The 7,690-nt window shown below is 50.1% G+C and overlaps 1 long non-coding RNA gene across 1 annotated transcript; it reads right to left on the bottom strand.

Annotated features, from left to right (window-relative positions):
• Window positions 1-201: 201 nt before the first annotated feature.
• On the bottom strand, window positions 202-7,427 carry LOC127923267 (uncharacterized). Its single transcript, XR_008113849.1, has 3 exons — window positions 7,290-7,427; window positions 265-402; window positions 202-229 (listed from the first exon to the last, which is right to left on the bottom strand). It is a non-coding gene; the product is annotated as an uncharacterized LOC127923267 (long non-coding RNA).
• Between the last annotated feature and the right edge of the window lie 263 nt (window positions 7,428-7,690).

Here is a 7,690-nt window from a genome sequence, read left to right as displayed (position 1 = left end):
CAAAACATCAGCCAGGAAGCATAGGAACTGAGAAGTGGTCTTCATCCCTCTGACTTGATGTTGCTGTCCTCACTACACATCCCTCTGACTTGATGTTGCTGTCCTCACTACACATCCCTCTGACTTGATGTTGCTGTCCTCACTACACATCCCTCTGACTTGATGTTGCTGTCCTCACTACACATCCCTCTGACTTGATGTTGCTGTCCTCACTACACATCCCTCTGACCTGATGTTGATGTCCTCACTACACATCCCCCTGACTTGATGTTGCTGTCCTCACTACACATCCCTCTGACTTGATGTTGCTGTCCTCACTACACATCCCTGACTTGATGTTGCTGTCCTCACTACACATCCCTCTGACTTGATGTTGCTGTCCTCACTACACATCCCTCTGACCTGATGTTGATGTCCTCACTACACATCCCCCTGACTTGATGTTGCTGTCCTCACTACACATCCCTGACTTGATGTTGCTGTCCTCACTACACATCCCTCTGACTTGATGTTGCTGTCCTCACTACACATCCCTGACTTGATGTTGCTGTCCTCACTACACATCCCTCTGACATGATGTTGCTGTCCTCACTACACATCGATCTGACTTGATGTTGCTGTCCTCACTACACATCCCTCTGACTTGATGTTGCTGTCCTCACTACACATCCTCTGACTTGATGTTGCTGTCCTCACTACACACCCTCTGACATGATGTTGCTGTCCTCACTACACATCCCTCTGACTTGATGTTGCTGTCCTCACTACACATCCCTCTGACTTGATGTTGCTGTCCTCACTACACATCCTCTGACTTGATGTTGCTGTCCTCACTACACATCCCTCTGACTTGATGTTGCTGTCCTCACTACACATCCCTCTGACTTGATGTTGCTGTCCTCACTACACATCCCTCTGACTTTATGTTGCTGTCCTCACAACACATCCCTCTGACTTGATTACATTTCATTATAGTACAACGGTTGATTTGTCTAATCCTAGCAATTTCTTCTTAGCTAGCTACAAAGCCGTCCTTGTATCAGAGATAATTGCATAATTATCGTATTTCGTCGCCCTAACGTAGCCTTCACTGCTATTCGCCCAGCAGCTAGCCAGCTAGCAAACGCCCACAGATTAGCAGCACTGTAGTACTATTACACTCAACTGAACGACTTGATTAGTTTAGTGTTAGCTAGCTACATAGCTGTCTTTGTATCCAAGATAATTGTGTAGTTTAGAGTGTGTAGTCTTGGAGTGATTATCTTAATTTACAGAGGTTAGCTAGCCAGCTATTTGTCGTCCTTAACGTAGGAGACTCTGCTAGCTAGCCAACAGCTAACAGCTAACAGCTAGCCAACGTCTACTGAATTGAACCCAACAACCCGGTCGCACTCACAGGTAGTATCACATTTTCATTTCATTTCATTACAGTACAACGGTTTGATTTGTTTGATCGCAGCTAGCTACATAGCTAGCTACATAGCCGTCTTTGTATCAAAGATAATTGTGTAGTCTAGAGCGATTTTCTAGGTTAGCTAGCCAGCTATTGTCGTTCTTTAACGCAACGTAACGTTAACAACACTGCTAGCTAGCCAGCTAGCCCCGAATAGCAGCACTGCAGAAACTATTACACTCAACGGAACGACTTGATTAGTGTAGTGTCAACAACGCAGCTACTGCCAGCTAGCTTACTTCAGCAGTACTGTATCATTTTAATCATTTTAGTCAATAAGATTCTTGCTACGTAAGCTTAACTTTCTGAACATTCGAGACGTGTAGTCCACTTGTCACCCAATCTCCTTTGCATTAGCGTAGCCTCTTCTGTAGCCTGTCAACTATGTGTCTGTCTATCCCTGTTCTCTCCTCTCTGCACAGACCATACAAACGCTCCACACCGCGTGGCCGCGCCACCCTAATCTGGTGGTCCCAGCGCGCACGACCCACGTGGAGTTCCAGGTCTCCGGTAGCCTCTGGAACTGCCGATCTGCGGCCAACAAGGCAGAGTTCATCTCAGCCTATGCCTCCCTCCAGTCCCTCGACTTCTTGGCACTGACGGAAACATGGATCACCACAGACAACACTGCTACTCCTACTGCTCTCTTCGTCCGCCCACGTGTTAACGCACACCCCGAGAGCTTCTGGTCAGCGGGGTGGCGGCACCGGATCCTCATCTCTCCCAAGTGGTCATTCTCTCTTTCTCCCCTCACCCATCTGTCTATCGCCTCCTTTGAATTCCATGCTGTCACAGTTACCAGCCCTTTCAAGCTTAACATCCTTATCATTTATCGCCCTCCAGGTTCCCTCGGAGAGTTCATCAATGAGCTTGATACCTTGATAAGCTCCTTTCCTGAGGACGGCTCACCTCTCACAGTGCTGGGCGACTTTAACCTCCCCACGTCTACCTTTGACTCATTCCTCTCTGCCTCCTTCTTTCCACTCCTCTCCTCTTTGACCTCACCCTCTCACCTTCCCCCTACTCACAAGGCAGGCAATTCGCTCGACCTCATCTTTACTAGATGCTGTTCTTCCACTAACCTCATTGCAACTCCCTCCAAGTCTCCGACCACTACCTTGTATCCTTTTCCCTCTCGCTCTCATCTAACACCTCCCACACTGCCCCTACTCGGATGGTATCGCGCCGTCCCAACCTTCGCTCTCTCTCCCCCGCTACTCTCTCCTCTTCCATCCTATCATCTCTTCCTCTGCTCATACCTTCTCCAACCTATCTCCTGATTCTGCCTCCTCAACCCTCCTCTCCTCCCTTTCTGCATCCTTTGACTCTCTATGTCCCCTATCCTCCAGGCCGGCGCGGTCCTCCCCTCCCGCCCCGTGGCTCGACGACTCATTGCGAGCTCACAGAACAGGGCTCCGGGCAGCTGAGCGGAAATGGAGGAAAACTCGCCTCCCTGCGGACCTGGCATCCTTTCACTCCCTCCTCTCTACATTTTCCTCCTCTGTCTCTGCTGCTAAAGCCATTTTCTACCACTCTAAATTCCAAGCATCTGCCTCTAACCCTAGGAAGCTCTTTGCCACCTTCTCCTCACTCCTGAATCCTCCTCCCCTCCCCCATCCTCCCTCTCTGCAGATGACTTCGTCAACCATTTTGAAAAGAAGGTCGACGACATCCGATCCTCGTTTGCTAAGTCAAACGGCACCGCTGGTTCTGCTCACACTGCCCTACCCTGTGCTCTGACCTCTTTCTCCCTCTCTCTCCAGATGAAATCTCGCGTCTTGTGACGGCCGGCCGCCCAACAACCTGCCCGCTTGACCCTATCCCTCCTCTCTTCTCCAGACCATTTCCGGAGACCTTCTCCCTTACCTCACCTCGCTCATCAACTCATCCCTGACCGCTGGCTACGTCCCTTCCGTCCTCAAGAGAGCGAGAGTTGCACCCCTTCTGAAAAACCTACACTCGATCCCTCCGATGTCAACAACTACAGAACAGTATCCCTTCTTTCTTTTCTCTCCAAAACTCTTGAACGTGCCGTCCTTGGCCAGCTCTACCGCTATCTCTCTCAGAATGACCTTCTTGATCCAAATCAGTCAGGTTTCAAGACTAGTCATTCAACTGAGACTGCTCTTCTCTGTATCACGGAGGCGCTCCGCACCGCTAAAGCTAACTCTCTCTCCTCTGCTCTCATCCTTCTAGACCTATCGGCTGCCTTCGATACTGTGAACCATCAGATCCTCCTCTCCACCCTCTCCGAGTTGGGCATCTCCGGCGCGGCCCACGCTTGGATTGCGTCCTACCTGACAGGTCGCTCCTACCAGGTGGCGTGGCGAGAATCTGTCTCCTCACCACGCGCTCTCACCACTGGTGTCCCCCAGGGCTCTGTTCTAGGCCCTCTCCTATTCTCGCTATACACCAAGTCACTTGGCTCTGTCATAACCTCACATGGTCTCTCCTATCATTGCTATGCAGACGACACACAATTAATCTTCTCCTTTCCCCCTTCTGATGACCAGGTGGCGAATCGCATCTCTGCATGTCTGGCAGACATATCAGTGTGGATGACGGATCACCACCTCAAGCTGAACCTCGGCAAGACGGAGCTGCTCTTCCTCCCGGGAAGGACTGCCCGTTCCATGATCTCGCCATCACGGTTGACAACTCCATTGTGTCCTCCTCCCAGAGCGCTAAGAACCTTGGCGTGATCCTGGACAACACCCTGTCGTTCTCAACTAACATCAAGGCGGTGGCCCGTTCCTGTAGGTTCATGCTCTACAACATCCGCAGAGTACGACCCTGCCTCACACAGGAAGCGGCACAGGTCCTAATCCAGGCACTTGTCATCTCCCGTCTGGACTACTGCAACTCGCTGTTGGTTGGGCTCCTGCCTGTGCCATTAAACCCCTACAACTCATCCAGAACGCCGCAGCCCGTCTGGTGTTCAACCTTCCCAAGTTCTCTCACGTCACCCCGCTCCTCCGCTCTCCCACTGGCTTCCAGTTGAAGCTCGCATCCTCTACAAGACCATGGTGCTTGCCTACGGAGCTGTGAGGGGAACGGCACCTCAGTACCTCCAGGCTCTGATCAGGCCCTACACCCAAACAAGGGCACTGCGTTCATCCACCTCTGGCCTGCTCGCCTCCCTACCACTGAGGAAGTACAGTTCCCGCTCAGCCCAATCAAAACTGTTCGCTGCTCTGGCCCCCAATGGTGGAACAAACTCCTCACGACGCCAGGACAGCGGAGTCAATCACCACCTTCCGGAGACACCTGAAACCCCACCTCTTTAAGGAATACCTAGGATAGGATAAGTAATCCTTCTCACCCCCCTTTAAGATTTAGATGCACTATTGTAAAGTGACTATTCTACTGGATGTCATAAGGTGAATGCACCAATTTGTAAGTCGCTCTGGATAAGAGCGTCTGCTAAATGACTTAAATGTAAATGGAAATGTTGATGTTGCTGTCCTCACTACACATCCCTGACTTGATGTTGCTGTCCTCACTACACATCCCTCTGACTTGATGTTGCTGTCCTCACTACACATCCCTCTGACTTGATGTTGCTGTCCTCACTACACATCCCTGACTTGATGTTGCTGTCCTCACACACATCCTCTGACTTGATGTTGATGTCCTCACTACACATCCTCTGACTTGATGTTGCTGTCCTCACTACATCCCTCTGACTTGATGTTGCTGTCCTCACTACACATCCCTCTGACTTGATGTTGCTGTCCTCACTACACATCCCTCTGACTTGATGTTGCTGTCCTCACTACACACCCCCTGACTTGATGTTGCTGTCCTCACTACACATCCCTCTGACTTGATGTTGCTGTCCTCACTACACACCCTCTGACTTGATGTTGCTGTCCTCACTACACATCCCTCTGACCTGATGTTGCTGTCCTCACTACACATCCCTCTGACTTGATGTTGCTGTCCTCACTACACATCGATCTGACTTGATGTTGCTGTCCTCACTACACATCCCCTGACTTGATGTTGCTGTCCTCACTACACATCCCTGACTTGATGTTGCTGTCCTCCTACACATCCCCTGACTTGATGTCCTCACTACACATCCCTCTGACTTGATGTTGCTGTCCTCACTACACATCCCTCTGACTTGATGTCCTCACTACACATCACTCTGACTTGATGTTGCTGTCCTCACTACACATCCCTCTGACTTGATGTTGCTGTCCTCACTACACATCCCTCTGACTTGATGTTGATGTCCTCACTACACATCCCTCTGACTTGATGTTGCTGTCCTCACTACACATCCCTCTGACCTGATGTTGCTGTCCTCACTACACACCCCTCTGACTTGATGTTGCTGTCCTCACTACACACCCTCTGACTTGATGTTGCTGTCCTCACTACACATCCCTCTGACTTGATGTTGCTGTCCCCACTACACATCCCTGACTTGATGTTGCTGTCCTCACTACACATCCCTGACTTGATGTTGCTGTCCTCACTACACATCCTCTGACTTGATGTTGCTGTCCTCACTACACATCCCTCTGACTTGATGTTGCTGTCCTCACTACACATCCCTCTGACCTGATGTTGCTGTCCTCACTACACATCCCTCTGACCTGATGTTGCTGTCCTCACTACACATCCCTGACTTGATGTTGCTGTCCTCACTACACATCCTCTGACTTGATGTTGCTGTCCTCACTACACATCCCCCTGACTTGATGTTGCTGTCCTCACTACACACCCTCTGACTTGATGTTGCTGTCCTCACTACACATCCCCTGACTTGATGTTGCTGTCCTCACTACACATCCCTCTGACTTGATGTTGCTGTCCTCACTACACATCCCTGACTTGATGTTGCTGTCCTCACACACATCCCTCTGACTTGATGTTGATGTCCTCACTACACATCCCTCTGACTTGATGTTGCTGTCCTCACTACACATCCCTCTGACTTGATGTTGCTGTCCTCACTACACATCCCTCTGACTTGATGTTGCTGTCCTCACTACACATCCCTGACTTGATGTTGCTGTCCTCACTACACATCCTCTGACTTGATGTTGCTGTCCTCACTACACATCCCTCTGACTTGATGTTGCTGTCCTCTACACATCCTCTGACTTGATGTTGCTGTCCTCACTACACATCCCTGACTTGATGTTGCTGTCCTCACTACACATCCCCCTGACTTGATGTTGCTGTCCTCACTACACATCCTCTGACTTGATGTTGCTGTCCTCACTACACATCCTCTGACTTGATGTTGCTGTCCTCACTACACATCCCTCTGACTTGATGTTGCTGTCCTCACTACACATCCCTGACTTGATGTTGCTGTCCTCACTACACATCCCTGACTGATGTTGATGTCCTCACTACACATCCTCTGACTTGATGTTGCTGTCCTCACTACACATCCCTCTGACTTGATGTTGCTGTCCTCACTACACATCCCTCTGACTTGATGTTGCTGTCCTCACTACACATCCCTCTGACTTGATGTTGCTGTCCTCACTACACATCCTCTGACTTGATGTTGCTGTCCTCACTACACACCCTCTGACTTGATGTTGCTGTCCTCACTACACATCCCTCTGACTTGATGTTGCTGTCCTCACTACACATCCTCTGACTTGATGTTGCTGTCCTCACTACACATCCCTCTGACTTGATGTTGCTGTCCTCACTACACATCCCTCTGACTTGATGTTGCTGTCCCCACTACACATCCCTGACTTGATGTTGCTGTCCTCACTACACATCCCTGACTTGATGTTGCTGTCCTCACTACACATCCCTCTGACTTGATTTTGCTGTCCTCACTACACATCCCTCTGACATGATGTTGCTGTCCTCACTACACATCCCTCTGACTTGATGTTGCTGTCCTCACTACACATCCCTCTGACCTGATGTTGATGTCCTCACTACACATCCCTGACTTGATGTTGCTGTCCTCACTACACATCCCTCTGACTTGATGTTGCTGTCCTCACTACACATCCCCTGACTTGATGTTGCTGTCCTCACTACACACCCCTCTGACTTGATGTTGCTGTCCTCACTACACATCCCCCTGACTTGATGTTGCTGTCCTCACTACACATCCCTCTGACTTGATGTTGCTGTCCTCACTACACATCCCTGACTTGATGTTGCTGTCCTCACACACATCCCTCTGACTTGATGTTGATGTCCTCACTACACATCCCTCTGACTTGATGTTGCTGTCCTCACTAC

The sequence above is a fragment of the Oncorhynchus keta genome, unplaced genomic scaffold (assembly GCF_023373465.1).
Source record: "Oncorhynchus keta strain PuntledgeMale-10-30-2019 unplaced genomic scaffold, Oket_V2 Un_contig_2910_pilon_pilon, whole genome shotgun sequence".
Classification (NCBI taxonomy): Eukaryota; Metazoa; Chordata; class Actinopteri; order Salmoniformes; family Salmonidae; genus Oncorhynchus; species Oncorhynchus keta.
This window is presented reverse-complemented; position numbering and strand designations above follow the sequence as displayed.